Source organism: Oncorhynchus keta, chromosome 30 (assembly GCF_023373465.1).
Source record: "Oncorhynchus keta strain PuntledgeMale-10-30-2019 chromosome 30, Oket_V2, whole genome shotgun sequence".
NCBI lineage: Eukaryota > Metazoa > Chordata > Actinopteri > Salmoniformes > Salmonidae > Oncorhynchus > Oncorhynchus keta.
The window spans coordinates 45,172,739-45,190,617 of NC_068450.1; positions in this window are offsets into that span (position 1 = coordinate 45,172,739).

The window sequence follows — 17,879 nt, forward strand, 5'->3', positions numbered from 1 at the left end:
GTACATTGCTTGCATTTCATTGTTTGAGTCATTAGTCATTAGCCAGTAAAGTTAGGACTTTGATGGTGAACTCGTGGGTATTGATTGCATGGGGGTGTTGGAACAGCCGTTGGTGGCTGTCCCGTTTGAAGAGAAAGCCATAACAGTAACGGGAAGTAATTAACTTTTGTACATCACGCTGGTCTGTACAAATGACCTTATTTGAGCGCACACAAAAACGTAATACTTCGAGATCAACTGTAATATCAATACCATTGTAAAGCACAATTTCTCCCCTTTCCAACAAAATCAATGACAAGACCTTCATAATGCCCATGTCTGCATGATTCAAGAAGGCAATGAGCCCCGTCGGGTCTTTTTAAAAATGGCGGGTGGGGAAGAGAAACCTATTGCGTGATAGTGAGAAGGAGAGATGTCGTGTGGGGAAACTGCTTTTTTCACTCGATCTGTCCAACATATCACCTTGTCACCTGTAAAATGTAAATAAAACATTAAAGAGTTTGTATAATGTGTCATTACAAACCTATTTGAAGGTTTGTGTCAAATTTGAATCAGGTTTATAGGGCGGTGCTAAAGTGATCTCCCGAAGAAAACAGCGGCTTTTGAGAGTCATAATAGCTTGCAGTGATGACGCAAAAAATTATTTGGTATCCCCCTTACCCTGTCCCTGTCCCTCTCTTGTTTTTAAACGGTGAGAGAAGTGCTGCACCTGGTGGAGAGAGGCAGTAAGACAGAATTAGTTGCTTTATGCGTGCTGTACTTTATGCCATGACACGTCACGATGTAACGTACAGTGTCGGAGGGGTCAGGTTTTTCAACTTTCTCCAATACTATAGAGCCATTACCATGTCAATCAACGCTTGAATAGAAACCTAGTTCACACCCCAGATTTTGATGTCACCACAGTCCCATTAGTTTTCTTTGCAGCCTCGTTTGAATGTCACGGTTGCGCACATTTGTACGGAATGGGGTTAGCGTTCGTTACCTGTACCATTAGCTAGCGACGAGGAAACATTAGGAAATCAATTGGAGGGAAATGGAGCCATGCCCAAAAATATATATCTTCTTTCTAATGTGATCATTTGAGCCGTGTGCAGAGGGGGGGAAAAACGATGCTCTTCTCCTCTCCGCCTCACCCTCGTAGTTTAATTACTGTATTGCTCCGAGTTGGCAGCTCTCCACTGCTTTTGTTGACAATATTGCTTTGTTGCGGTAGATCAGTGCGTGTTGCTGCATGGATGGAAACAGACTTTGGCAGAGCTGCTCCGCTCCTTCATATAAAGTTGTTAGACTTAAAGATTTGTTGCCTAGCTATGTTACTTAATCAGTTCTTAATCCGTCCACTTTCTATAGTCATGCAGTAGGGTGGTAATAGCCTGACATAAACATTAGTCAATTCACCAACGAGAATCAAAGCATTTAAATTAATGGTAGACCTAGACTAATTCCTAGAAGGGGGTTCGATGGATTCTGCCAGGGGATGGAGTTTTGAAACAAGGTCACATATATGGACCCTCATTGCTGCTTTATTTGAAATGAGTTGTTTCGACTATTTTAGTTATTCTTGTAAATTTAATTCGGTTCACAGTACTGAACTAATTTGTCTGTTTGAGTGAAATTGGCGGGAGGCCAATTTGTGAATCAAAAATCAGGTTGAGTAGTGTTGTGCTGTAGAGTTAATCTCATATAGTTATGGTTATGGATTACATGTTCATGTTAGCCTGTCTTCCAAAACTCATCACCAGAACTTGACTTGTTTGAATAATTGAATCAATGTATCTTTCTTTATCGCTTCTCAGATCCAACAATGCTGATCAAAGTGAAGTTGAAGGGTGCACAAAAATGTCAAACTGAAGGTAAGCTTTGAAGTTGGACATTCAAATTGAATTGTCTTTTACCACTGTCGTTATAAAATATTAATTTCTCAGTTAAAGTGGATTTTGTCAGTTTCATATGATTGTGAGTTTCACAGCCATCCTAATGTTAATGTTAAATGGGAACTTCACCCATTTGAATTTAGGGTGGCAATATTTTTCACTTCATATGCATTATTTATTTTATTTTGTAGCCTATTCCTCTCTGTTAGAGGTATGATATGAAATAGGTGTGTGTGTGTGTGTCAACTCGGAAGTGACAGTTAATACACACAAAAAGCTTATTTCTCACAAATGTTGTGCACAAATTAGTTTACATTCCTGTTAGTGATAATTTCTCCTTTGCCAAGTTAATCCATCCATCTGACAGGTGTGGCATATCAAGAAGCCCGATTAAACAGCACGGTCATTACACAGGTGCACCTTGTGCTGGGGGCAATAAAAGGCCATTCTAAAATCACACTGAATGTATTATACTTTAGAATTGCATCGGGGGCATACGTTATGGATTGTGGATCAATGACATGGGCTATCAGTCTACTCAGTGACACCCAGAGAACATTAGTGTCGTAGCTCTTATTGCAGGACTCTGAAACAACTGAATTGAACCACATTTATTGTCAACCTATGTGTAGTGAACACAATTCGCGAGGAAAACAATACTGCGTGGATGTTTGAGTCTGAGGACAAACATGAGGAGGACGTTGGTAAAAAATATCTTGGGTATTGAGTAGACTGATAACCCATTTCATTGATCCCCAATCCTTAAATAAAGCTGTACAGTGCAATATGAATGTCAATATACACAACAGACTGACTGGGGAGGTGATTTCACACAGTCACAGTCCCGCGATAAGAGCTACAAATCTAATATTTGCGTAAACTCTTCACAGTTGTGTTCTGTGGGTGTCACTGAGTAGACTGATACCCAATTTCATTGCTTCCCATTCCCACCTTGTTTAACATTATCTAGTCTAAATATGGCATGATTCCACCAATTGTAACCTATTGCATCACTTTCAATGAGGTACTTTTATTTTGAAGACAAACCGCAACTTCCACTATTGTGCCTAATCCTTATTATGGCTAGCTTCACAACACATCGTCTGGTCCGGTCGAACGTCACTAGCCAGATGAAGCCAGCTGGCTCCTTACAATGTTAGCTTAGGGTAACAGTGTTAAGGAGCTGGCTAGCTATTTATTTTCATGAACTGAAGTTCAATTTCATTAGGCAAACAACAAGTGCCTACCTAGCTTATACTTACTCACAAGGATTCCTAAATCATTGCTAAGAAAAATGAAAATGACTGCAGTTTCTACTGGTCATTGTTTTCAGGCTGGTTGCATTGGTGCTAGCTAGATGCCAAGCTAAAATGAACTAGCTACCCCAGAAGTTGCGGTCGAACAAATAGTGCTTTATTACCAACGCGGTATTGTAAACACATTGTCCGTGGCCGGTGTTTGCTTGTTTGCAGACTTTTTTTTGTACAGCTTTGACAGTGCTACTGGTAGTAGTGGTGGAGCTTGGCTTGCATGTGCAAATTCAGAAAACACAGCGTTCTATAATAGAACTGTGTTATTTGATGTGTGAAATTATAAGCTTACTGTTATTAACACGTCAAATAGTGGTTATTGTATGTATCGTTTTTGACACGCAAAGACCCAAACGGCATTCCATAGTATGTCATGAAGCTAATAGCAGTGATGCTATTACTTTGTAACTCCGGTAGAGCAACATCTGAAAAATAGCGCACTTGGTAACGTTAGCGTGTACCAGTGCTCGACCAGTTGTGAAAGCCAACATCACCCACGACAGAGAACGGTTGACTGTCAAGGGCAATGAATTCCATTATCTTGGCGTTTATGGATTTCGCCTTTGAGTTGTCACGCTGAAATGTTCTTACTTTCAAATGACTGCTCGACTTGTTGACTGCTCGATCCACACAGCAGATATTATGGGCAAGGTTAGGAATGCGGTGTTACACGTGTTGTGCAAAATTTTACCTGCCGTCGTTACGTCATGTACCTACGTTATTTAGGTATACACGTCTGCTTTGACAATGGTTTTGCACATCGGCGTTAAACTAGACATCCGATTCCGATATGTTCACCGATTTATATTGTGCATTGCTAGATTTGATGCCATACTGAAAGTGCTTGAAACTGAGTGAATTTAAGTTTCTATGTTTAATGGTCGTGTTCAAGGCAGTATTGTCGAAGTTACTGGTGATAATCTCGTTATACATTGCCTCTTTTTGGTTTTGTAGAATCATTTAGGTGCCTGGTATTGATGTTGATTTTGCCTCACTGAGAAGGGGGATTTTCAAACCGTGTTCTGTGAACAATACAGTCAAATCATGTTTTCGGGTGTGAAACATTCTTGTTTATTAAACTCTCTGCAGTACTTTAACACAGTTGACAATTTGACCTGTTGATATTATGCATGAGTTGCACAGCTTGTACATACTGTAACAAGTTAACTTTGTGAATGCCAAATACATTTTTGATAGAACACAGTGATTTACTATGGTTACACAGGAAGAAGGAATCGTCCACCTTGCAGTCAATTTGGATGATGCAAGCAATGCTTTGGACTGTATATATTGGTGTCTTCTCTGCAATATGCCATTGATATTTGGTGATTTGGTTCAGAATGATGATAAATACCGACAACTGCTACTGTTTCTACTACAGTTTGTGAATGTTCTGATTTCTCCAGAATTAACACAGGGTATGGTTATCTAAAACAAATAATTGCTGAGCATCATAGGCTATTCAAGTATTTGTTTCCTAATAAGAATCTTTGAACTGAACATCATTTCAGGATCCTCTGTGTATAAGGACTATTGTGCCGATTCCTCACACACGTTGTATGTTATGAAGCTAAACAAAACTTATTTAAAACACTATCGTGTTAACGACACTCGAGTCACATTTGTGCCTGTGAGATTGAGTCTGACTAGTAGAAGCAGTGTCTTCTCTTCCCAAGCAGTTGAAATGCAAACATTGTTTTGTTCACAAGCTAGGTTGTAAAATATATCACTAGCCACTTTAAACAATGCTACCTAATATAATGTTTACATACCCTACATTATTCATCTTATATGCATAAGTATATACTGTACTCTATATCATCTACTGCATCCTTATGTAATACATGTATCACTAGCCACTTTAACTATGCCACTTTGTTTACATACTCATCTCATATGTATATACTGTACTCGATACCATCTACTGTATCTTGCCTATGCTGCTCTGTACCATCACTCATTCATATATCTTTATGTACATATTCTTTATCCCCTTACACTGTGTATAAGACAGTAGTTTTGGAATTGTTAGTTTGATTACTTGTTGGTTATTCCTGCATTGTCGGAACTAGAAGCACAAGCATTTCACTACACTCGCATTAACATGTGCATGTGACAAATAAAATTTGATTTGATTTGATTTAACTGTCTGAATGCACTATACATTTTTCGGGCACCTTGACTTTTCCCACATTTTGTTACAGCCTTATTCCAAAATGGATTAAAATATTATTATTAATCTACACACAACACCCCATAATGACAAAACAAAAAATGTTTTTTTTTTTTAGCAAATCTATATTTAAAAACTTCAGAACCTTTACTCAGTACTTTGTTGATGCACCTTTGGCAGCAATTACAGCATTGAGTCTTCTTGGGTGTGACGCTACAAGCTTAGCAGACCAATATTTGTAGAGTTTATCCCATTCTTCTGTGCAGATCCTCTTAAGCTCTGTCAGGTTGGATGTGACCAGCACAAAAACATCCTGTTGCATTCTGCATTAGCATCTAATAGCCCCCACAATATGCAACTTTTTAAGGACACCAATATACACAGTCATTTAGGAAAGTGAAGGCTAGCTTTTTCAAACAGAAATGTGCATCCTGTAGCACCTATATACATCCTGCCCTGCTTTTCTAAAATCTTCGAAAGCCAAGTTAACAAACATATCACCGACCATTTCGAATCCCACCGTACCTTCTCCACTATGCAATCTGGTTTCCAAGCTGGTCATGGGTGTACCTCAACCACGCACAAGGTCCTAAACGACATCACAACCGCCATCGATAAAAGACAATACTGTGCAGCCATCTTCATCGACCTGGCCAAGGCTTTCGACTCTGTCAATCACCATATTCTTATCGGCAGACTCAGTAGCCTCGGTTTTTCTAATGACTGCCTTGCCTGGTTCTCCAACTACTTTACAGACAGAGTTCAGTGTGTCAAATCGGAGGGCACACAGGGTTCAATTCTCGGGCCGACTCTTTTCTCTGTATATATCAATGATGTTGCTCTTGCTGCGGGCGATTGATTCCCTTATCCACCTCTACGCAGACGACACCATTCTGTATACTTCTGGCCCTTCCTTGGACATTGTGCTATCTAACCTCCAAACGAGCTTCAATGCCATACAACACTTCTTCCAAGGCCTCCAACTGCTCTTAAACGCTAGTAAAACCAAATGCATGCTTTTCAACCGTTCGCTGCCTGCACCCACACGCCCGACTAGCATCACCACCCTGGATGGTACCGACCTAGAATATGTGGACATCTATACGTACCTAGGTGTCTGGCTAGACTGTAAACTCTCCTTCCAGACTCATATCAAACATCTCCAATCCAAAATCAAATCTAGAATCGGCTTTCTATGTCGCAACAAAGCCTCCTTCACTCACGCCGCCAAACTTACCGTAGTAAAACTGACTATCCTACCGATCCTCGACTTCGGCGATGTCATCTACAAAATGGCTTCCAATACTCTACTTAGCAAACTGGATGCAGTTTATCACAGTGCCATCCGCTTTGTTACTAAAGCACCTTATACCACCCACCACTGCGACCTGTATGCTCTAGTCGGCTGGCCCTCACTACATATTCGTCGCCAGATCCACTGGCTCCAGGTCATCTACAAGTCCGCATACCCCCTCATGCCTTTTGCACACAATGTATATAGACTCTTTTTTTAATAAAAAAATACAAAATAAAAATAATAAATTCTACTGTGTTATTGACTTGTTTATTGTTTACTCCATGTGTAACTCTGTGTTGCTGTCTGTTCACACTGCTATGCTTTATCTTGGCCAGGTCGCAGTTGTAAATGAGAACTTGTTCTCAACTAGCCTACCTGGTTAAATAAAGGAGAAATAAAATGTAAAAAAATAAAATTGCATCAGTGGCCAGCTGAGGGCTCTCAGAGTGATTCTTGCATAAAAGCCAGAGGTAGTCATTTTTCCTCTCGCTCCTACTGAAAAGCCAATTGTCCCAGTTGATATATTATCAAATAGATATTTGAAAAACACCTTGAGGGTTGATTATAAAAAACGTTTGCCATGTTTCTGCCGATATTATGGACATAATTTGAATGTTTTTTTCGGCATTGTCGTGACCGCTATTTCTGGTGGATTTCTGAACATAACGTGACAAGCAAACAGAGGAATTTTGGGTATAAAAATAATCTTTATGGAACAAAAGGAACATTTGCTGTCTAACTGGGAGTCTCATCATTGAAAACATCCGAAGATCAAAAGTAAACTATTTAATTTGATTGCTTTTCTGATTTTCGTGATCAAGCTTCCTGCTGCTAGCTGGACATAATGCTATGCTAGGCTATCGATAAACTTACACAAACGCTCGTCTTGCTTTGCCTGTAAAGCATAATTTCAAAATCTGAGATGACAGGGTGATTAACAAAAGGCTAAGCTGTGTTTCACTATATTTCAATTGTGATTTCATGAATATGAATACTTTCTAGTATAATGTTTTGACCGTTGCGCTATGCTAATTAGTGTAGTTGATGACAATTCTCCTGGATCCGGGATGGGTAGTTCCAAGAGGTTATCTTGGCCAGGATGCAGTTGTAAGTGACAACTTGTTCTCAATTGGCCTACCTGGTTAAATAAAGGTGAAATAAAAAAAATATATATATTTTTTTTAAATAGCCACGAAACACATTAGAAAGTCATTCGACTTTCATGTAAATTAGACCTACTTTTATGCCTGTGAGTAGTGCATCTAAAAATGTATCTTTCACTCAGCTCTTCAGGTGCACACAGCCCCCAGCCAGGCACTGTTGCCTCACAATGTGGAATAGGCTATTTACGATTCATAGTTCTTTGACTTTGTGTGATTATTTCAGGGCACTTTCGGGGGCATTAAGTCAGGGCACTCACCTAGCATTTATTTTACTATAAATGTGATCATACTTGACTTTTTATTCACAAATGTGATTGAAATGCTCGCTCTGTGGAGCCCTGACTACCCGCCAACGTGGCTAGTGAAATAGACATCTTACTCGCCAACAGTGTTGTGTTCGAGACCACCTAAAAAGAGACTGATCCAAGAACTGAGCAAATTGAGGCTGAGTCAAGACCAAGACCTGAAAACATGCAAGTACAATTCAAGACTATGATTATAATTTGGTCAAATCACCACCATAAAAAGAGTTCAAAATATCCAGTATTTCCAAATAGTGAAACAATGCATGCTGAGGTAAAATAAAGACACTCTACAAATGATTATGAGCCCAAACACAGTGGGCAACAATGGGCCTTCTACACCTTCCGAGAAGGGCTAAGGATTTATAAAATAATGATTATAACAATAATGATAATTATTTTCAATTATGTTCTGATTTAATCTCTTCAGTTTTTTATTTGCTGTGGTGATAAATCTACCTAGTTAAGTCAGTCATTGCCTATGCCATAATAGGCTAGATAATGGCATCTGCAATTCAGCTGTATTTGGGAAAATTTTGTTTGATTCCACTGTCACTCCTAATCACGTTTTGACTTAGAGTCGGACCGTTTTTACAAGAAATATATTTTATTTATGTATTTCTTAATTCCATTATTTTACTTTTAGATTTGTGTTGTTGTGAATTGTTAGATACTACTGCACTGTTGGAGCTAGGAACACAAGCATTTCGCTACACCTGCAATAATATCTGTATGTAGGGTTAGGGTTAGGGTTAGGTTATGTATCTGACTAATTTTTTAAAATTTGATGTACAGTACCAGTCCATAGTTTGGACACCTACTCATTCCAGGGTTTTTCCTTTTTTTTGTGTACTATTTTATACTTTGTAGAATAGTGAAGACATCAAAACCATGAAATAACACATTAAATCATGTAGTAACCAAAAATGTATTAAACAAATGAAAATATAATTTATATTTGAGATTCTTCAAAGAACAGCTCAAATATGCAAAGAGAAATGACAGTCCATTACTTTAAGACATGAGTCAGTCAATCTGGAACATTTCAAGAACTTAAACAATGTCTTCAAGTGCAGTCGCAAAAACCAAGCGCTATGATGAAACTGTCTCTCCTGAGGACTGCCACAGGAAGGGAAGACCCAGAGTTACCTCTGCTAAAGAGAGTTACCAGCCTTAGAAATTGCAGCCTTCACAGAGTTCAAGTAACAGACACATCTCAACATCAACTGTTCAGAGGAGACTGTGTGAATCAGGCCTTCATTGTTGAATTGCTGCAAAGAAACCACATCTAAAGGACACCAATAAGAAGAGACAAAGAGACTTGCTTGGGCCAAAAAACATGAGCAATGGACATTAGACCAGTGGAAATCTTTCCTTTGGTCTGATGAGTCCTAATTCGAGATTTTTGGTTCCAAACAGTGTCTTTGTGAGACGCAGAGTAGGTTAACGGATTATCTCCACATGTATGGTTCCCACTGTGAGGCATGGATGATGAGGTGTGATGGTGCTTTGCGAGTGACACTGTCAGTGATTTATTTAGAATTCAAGGCACACTCAACCAGCATGTCTACCACAGCATCCTGCAGCGATACGCCATCTGGGGTGGTTAATTTCTTTACTATCAAATGAGGAGAGATAAACTTATCACACAAGTCAGAGTTATACTTAAACTAAATCTTTATTAGTGAATAAATTAATAATAAATTAATAAGGGAGCAGGTCAATACAACACACACACATAAAGTGAATCGATTGAGTGCTCTACAATAATGATGGCTGGTCGACAAATCACCCTCAGATGATTATTTGAGAGCCCCGAGACAAAGGTACATCTATAGCCAAGCTACAACCCCTTCAGTCTACATTACAAACAACAGATGTATGGAATGGGTTACAAGGTTAAGATTTGTATGAAAGATACTTTATAATTCACAGCAGACAGTATCTGCTGTAAAAACAGTTCTCATTATGTAGAGACCAAGTCATCTCTCCCTGGTACCTTATAGAACATAAACATTGACTCATGCTATGAAATGCAGTCACTAGTTTTTTTCGCCCAAAATACATTGTAAATCACCTGTCAGTGTTAAATCCCCCATCGGCCCACTTTCAGTTCACACTGACACAATAGAGTTACAAGAACCCTCTATTCTGTTGCATAAAACAACCATTTTATGCAATAAACGTATTATAACATTCCCTCACACATCTCATCTGGTTTGCGTTTATCGATACTATAATTTTTTTTCGACAGGACAATGACCCAACACACCAAGCTGTATAAGGGCTATTTGACCAAGAAGGAGAGCGATGGTGTACTGCATCAGATGACGCAACCTCAACCCAATTGAGATGGTTCGGGATGAGTTGGACCGCAGCGTGAAGGAAAAACAGCCAACAAGTGCTCAGCATATGTGGGAACTCCTTTAAGATTGTTGGAAAAGCATTCCAGGTGAAGCTGGTTGAGAGAATGCCAAAAGTGTGCAAAGCTGTCATCAAGGCAAAGGGTGGCTACTTTGAAGAATCTCAAAAATATATATATTTGGATTTGTTTTACACTTTTTTGGTTACTACATGATTCCTTGTGTTGTTTCATAATTTGATGTCCTCACTATTATTTTACAATGTTGAAAATAGTACAAATAAAGAAAAGCCCTTGAATGAGTATGTGTGTCCAAACCTTTGACTCGTACTTGTCACGTTCTGACCTTTATTTCCTTTGTTTTGTCATTATTTAGTATGGTCAGGGCGTGAGTTGGGGTGGGCAGTCTATGTGTGTTTTTCTATGATTTGGGTATTTCTATGTTTCGGCCTAGTATGGTTCTCAATCAGAGGCAGGTGTCATTAGTTGTCTCTGATTGAGAATCATACTTAGCCTGGGTAGCCTGGGTTTCACTGTGTGTTTGTAGGTGTTTGTTCCTGTCTCTGTGTTTGCACCAGATAGGGCTGTTTTGGGTTTTCACGTTTCTTGTTTTGTTAGTTTGTTCATGTGTACATTTTCGTATTAAAAGAACCATGGACACTTACCACGCCGCATATTGGTCCTCCGATCCTTTTCGCCTCTCCTCCTCAAATTTTATTCTTGTTCTGAGAAATGAAGGCTATTCCATGTGAGAAACTGTCAAGAAACTGAAGATCTCGTACAACGCTGTACTACTCCCTTCACAGAACAGCACAAACTGACTTGTACTGTGTGTGTGTGTGTGTGTGTGTGTGTGTGTGTGTGTGTGTGTGTGTGTGTGTGTGTGTGTGTGTGTATGTATGTATGTATGTATGTATGTATGTATGTATGTATGTATGTATGTATGTATGTATGTATGTATGTATGTATGTATGTGTGTGTGTTGCTTCACAGTCCCCGCTGTTCCATAAGGTGTTTTTTTATCTGTTTTTTTAAATGTAATTATACTGCTGGCATGAGTGACTTGATGTGGAATAGAGTTTCATGTAGTCTTGGCTCTATTTAGTACTGTGCGCCTTCCATAGTCTGTTATGAACTTGGGGACTGTGAAGAGAACTCTTGTGGCATGTCTTGTGTGGTATGCATGGGTGTCAGAGCTGTGTGCCAGTATTTTAGACAGACATTCAACATGTCAATGCCTCTCATAAATACAAGCAGCGATTAAGTCGATCTCTCCTCCACTTTGAGCCAGGAGAGATACACAGGAGAGAACATACATATTATTAATATTAGCTCTCTGTGTACATCCAAGGACCAGCTGTGTTGCCCTGTTCTCAACCTTTACAATTTTCCTATGTTTTTTTTGTGGCACCTGACCACACGACTGATCATCTTAAAAAGGGTTTATTTACAACCTATAGGGTATAAGATGTTGGGCATAGTTTTATAGGCGAGTCTGACATATAACCTCAAACTTGAGTTCAGTTTTCACCAATGAGAACCAAGAGGGGCCTAGCTTGGTCCTTCATGACTAGGAAAGGCCTCGATTCTAGGCCGTAGAAAGTCCTACATCCATCTCGTTAGATCAGAACAGTGATTCATATTACCGGTTTGCATCCTTAAAAAGGACCGTTGTGTTTGCCTGCATAACACACATTTTTGTCTACCCATATGATATGGGTAGATATGGGTTATTTGATATATAAGCTTCAGTAACAAAATAATGCCACGGTTGTAATAACACTTTTAAGATACGTAAAAAAACGTAAGACTACTATTGTATTATAAGTATTTCGGTGACATCCTGGTTGATTATTATGCATTTTTTATAGAGATAATTGTGGAACACAAAAAGACAGCGTATAACACCATTGCCCAAAATGCATTGCTCCAATAACTTTCAAAATATTGTTCCGAAGTTGTATTTTCCTATAAATGAAGTCGCACAAAAGTGTGTATTCTCATAAGGAAGTTGCACAAAAATGAGTGTGTTTTCCTAATTAAGCCACACAAAAACACACAATCTGCTGAAATGTGTTTTTTTTTTTACATATTTGCATGAATCGAGTGTGAGAGTGTGTTGCCAATGTGGACGTCTGATTGACCATGCAGCGCCTATAACAGTGAACTTTCCCAGTGCAGAACTCAAGGCCTGATTAAAATGCTAAAATGCACACTCTTTCTATAGCAAGCATGATGATTTAATCTGGCCTGAAAATCCTTACACTCAGAAAGGAAAATTAAGTACACTGAAGGAAATTAGTAAATGCAACCCTTTTCAAGTCCATTTCAATCGAGTTAGCCAGTTCAAAAATAAGCCAGACCTCTTTAGTATGTCTGTGAATGCTATTCTCCTCAGAACCTAGAGTGGAATCATACACCCATATTCCATTCCTGTACATGAGTAAAACCATAAAAACTCATTAGTGATGTACTGTAGGATGGACAAAGTGAAGAGTGAAGGTATCAGGGTTCCACACGTAGCCTTTTCCGTCATGACATGGATGGTTTGACGTTGTAGTAAACGTATGTTGAGTGAGTATGAGGAGCCTGTGGAATGTGTCATGGCACGAGGCAGCTGGGCTTTTTTTTTATCTCTGACCTCGTTAACACTCCTCAGCCTGGCCCCCTCTGTGACTGTCACTCTATAAAAGTCCACTGAAATCAGCAGAAAGAATGTGATGATCGTAAAGAGGATCAGAGAGAGAGTATAATTGAACATATTGATTGGCCAACATCTGAGAGCCCAGCTTATGACCTCTGAAAGTGAAACTGGTTCATTTTTACCAACATTTTCCAAAATGTAGTAAACATCACAACACCTCAAATAAAATTGGAGTGTGGAGGCAATATATGAGAACTGGGGTGTCAACCATGGCCTAAATCCACGTCGAAATGATAATGGACCTACATTTATATAATCTCTTCACTGGCTCGCTAACATTGACTAACGAAAGCTAATTCCCCCAAAATGGATAGAGGACAATTGTTTGCAGATTTTGACGGCGAAGCAATACTGTATATCCAATTTTCAGTGCAGCCCTTGGTGAACAACAAATGTGGACCCTATGCAAAACTAGTTTGACAATCCTGGTCCAGAAGTTTTGGACACGAAAAACAAGTGACTGAGAAATGCTTGATGGGTCAGACTGTCTGCACTTCTAACCCTAACAACAGGTGTATACTAACAGTGAAATGCTTACTTACGGGTTGTTTCCAACAATGCAAATATATGATTAAAATTGCATGGTTAAGGTCTGTAGAGCTTTCAGTATGGTTGTACGTCATAGCAACAACAAAAAAGTAGCGATTAGAACCGAAACTTGATGTATAAAATAGAAAAAGCGTTACATTTGGGGAGAGTCAAATTGGTGCATGGCAATTGATTCATCCATATTAGAGGGTGTAAAGTAATATGACTATAATAGATCTTATTATGCACTCAGACGTAAGGAGCATGTTGAATACAAAGGAAGATGTTTGGTTTCGAGTTCAGGATAGACAAATCTGTTGAGCAGACACTTTTTTACAGCTGACATTAACTAGTTTTGTCTGATGGTCCAGGACCTCATTGGATCTTCAAAGAGAAGCCCTCTATTTGGACTCAATCATCAGGTGTGGTATTGAATGTCACGTCCTGACCTTAGTTCCTTTTGTATGTTTCTATTTTAGGTTGGTCAGGGCATGAGTTGGGGTGGGTATTCGATGTTCTTGTTCTATGTTTGGTATTTCGATGTGTTTGGCCTGGTATGGTTCCCAATCAGAGGCAGCTGTCAATCGCAGTCTCTGATTGAGAACCATACTTGGGGAGCCTGTTTTCCCACTCCTGTTTGTGGGTGGTTGTTTTCTGTTTAGTGTGTGTCACCTTACAGAACTGTTTTGTTTCATCCATTTCACTTTGTTATTTTGTGCGTTCAGTCAATAAATTATGACGGACACTTACCACGCTGCATATTGGTCCAATCCTTTTTACCCTTCCTCAGATGAAGAGGAGATTCGTTACATTGAAACTGTTTTATGGCAGGACAAAGTATGATAACTAAAAAAGGCATCCAATAGTTCCATATGATGGAGCTGCTGAAACACTTCTTCATATAGTACCTCGTTTCTCGCCAGAAGAGAATGGTCATAAATAAACACAATGCTTCCCAGACTAAATTCAATTACTTCCGTCACTGAATAGAAAATGCATAAAAGTGAGTCTGTGCTCTTATTCAATTTGTGTCTCCCTAGGGGACAGTGTTTGCATTTATCCTTTTCCCAGACAATGATGTTCTTTCTATAGATTTTTTGCTTGAAGAGTGCATTTAAAATCAAGTAGTAATTTGCCTTTGTAGTACAACAGATGAAATAAACCTTAATTGTTTTTTTCTGATTAACATTATACATTAGCAGTTCTCTTCTGCCAAATGAACTGGGTGGCTTGTCATGTTTCAGGTAAGACCCAGATGCAGACAACTAACAACAGTTTATTAATCCAACAGGGCCATGCAAAAGACAGGTCAAGGGCAAGCAGGGGTCAGTAATCCAGATAGGTGGGGCAAAGGTACAGCACGGCAGGTTCAGGGACAGGGTGGGCAGAAAATGTCAACACCGGGAAAACTAGAGGACAGGAACAATCGAGAGACAGGAACAGAGGGAAACCGCTGGTAGATTTGACGAAACAAAATGAACTGGCAACAGACAAACAGAGAACACAGGTATAAATACACAGGGGATAATTGGGAAGATGGGCGACACCTGGAGGGAGGTGGAGACAATCACAAAGATAGGTGAAACAGATCAGGGTGTGACAGGTTTGAAAAAAGGGTATGATAAATTAGTAACATTTCCACATTTCAGATATAGTGCTGGAATGCCGATTTAATTTGTTTATGTCCTAATAATTTTAAAGATTACTCAGAAAAACAGGTGTTTTAGTCAGTTTATGCTTCGATTTTGACCTTCGGCCGATTAAGATAAGCAGAATAAGGTATTTATATTACTATTTCCATACTCGGCCTACAGCCATAAATTGGTTTAATATTGAATTATTAGTGTGCATGTAAACATACTCACTGCCATCACAGAAAATATTGTGGGAGCCAACTCTTCAATTCATGATTCTTTTTAATTAGGAATCGGAGTGTGCAAATGGATTTCAGGCAGTCCATTCCTGTACTTCATCTTTGAGCTGAAATATCAGGCAGAGTTTATCACCTCCAGTCCAAGAGACACCTGCTGAACATTTTATGGGAGAGATATTTTGTCTCGTTAATTATTGAAGTTATTCATAGCATAATAAAGAGGAACTAGACCTCACTGACATCTGAAAAGGTTGTGATGAATTTTTAACAGTGTTCTTGTGTTGTGAGCAAGTATTCTGATTCAACATCTTCACTGTTTCCTTCTTTTGACACATCTTATTCTAAAAAAGCTACTTACTGAGAGAAAAGGGTTCCTGGACAATGGATTCAAATATGTCTCCAATATATAACATGCTCCCTCTGGAAATGTTGAACAATAACACTGAAAGATAAGCTGTAAATTAGCGATGGGTCCGTCTTTCTACAGGCCTTTATACCCCCTTCTCAGTAGATTGATTGATGCATTGCGTTCTATTATCTGTGCTGCAGTTACAGATTATAAAATGTATGATTTCCCTGACACACATTGGGATTAGAAGAGTAAATATAGTGTAGAATGCGATACAAATATGCCCTTTCCAATCAAACAGAGGTGTCAGATCACTGCTCTGCCAAGCTTTCAGCGTTTGAGATCGTATATTTAAAGGTTCTGCTCAACGGAAAACCTGTCAGAATTTAAAGGAGGGTGCTGGTATTTGGTGTCATCCATTTTGGGATCAATGAAACGTACCTCAGACCGGGAGGTGAAAATGTCAGATCTAACGGTCCATAGTGTTTCATTAGCTCCACAGCCCTCTGTGGATAAAGAGACTGCCCGTAGATCTGATTCAGAGCTCAGGAGAGAGCCCTCCTTTCACCGCTTACTCTCTCCCAGCATTTCTTTTTCACTATCCCTCTTATCCAGGCTGAATCACATCTGGCCGTGATTGGGAGTCCCATAGGGCAGCACACAATTGGCCCAGCATCGTCCGGGTTTGTCCAGGTAGGCCGTCATTGTAAATAAGAATTTGTTCTTAACTGGCTGCCCAGTTGAATAAAGGTAAAAAAAAAAATGTAAATGTACAAATCTTCGAACCCTGTATGTCACACTTTCACTTTTTCCTCCCCATCTCTTTCCCAACCTCACCTTTTCCCTTTCGTTGAGTGAAGGTTAGTACATTCTCATCTGGACAGGGTCCCCAGTCTATCAGGGTCATACCTCATTAACTGAACTCCCCATTGCCCCAGTGGGCAGATTGTGTTAATCCTGGTGGGATACTTGGTATATGTGCTCTGGGGGTAGAGAGGGACCATGGAAAAGCAACTGGGGCTGTGGTGTTTTGGTGTTCGAGAACCTTCTACTGAATTAACTTTTTTTTTCGGGGTGAGCTGGAAGCCTTGGATTCATTCGGTAAATTGGATTAAGTTACGAATGCGAGCTGATCTCCAGGGATTTTTCCCCCAGCATGAATATTGATGAACCGGTTCTCATAAGGAGTACAGAATACCTCAACCTCAGTCTTCAGCTGAAACCCTGTTTTAACAGCAGGGGCTCCCCACCATCAGTCAGAACCCACAGGTCACTGTGCTCAAATTCACCATCCAAACATACCATTACCCCAAAAAGAGAAGGGATGGGAAGGGAAATGAAATGTTTGTATTTGCTCAACACAGTATGCAAACTGTCCTCTATTACACAATCACAAGTAGTCCATCATTGCAAGTGGGTATTCTAATGCGTTTTTGCAGCTAGCTGTGATCGGGACCAAATGTGGCATCTTCCCAGGTGAGCATCGAAAACTCTGGCCCCTATTCAACATTAACAGAGGCCTGCCTGACAAGCTTGGTGAATCAGACTCAAGGTCAGGTCTTAAACTCTCAGCAGAAATGACAGAAGCTGGTCAATGTGGCGTTGACAGGTTAAGGAAACACCCTCAGAACCCCTCAGGTTACAGTTCCGGAGGCTTTAACAAGATGGAAACATCACACCCATCTTAATAAGAGACCCATTGAAACCCACAACACCTTCTCTGCCTGCAGCTGAGCCTGTCAATTTAATAGTCGTTATGCATCACACGACATTCATTATCATCACTTATCATCATGTCAGAGCATTCCGATTCCAGTCACAACTTGAGAGGAAACTACTCAGTAATTTCTGATCCAGCACACCACCCTTTGCCCTGTCCTGCATCTCATACAGTCACCAATTAAGAGGGTGTGGTAGCCCTGAACTTCATAAATGCTATTT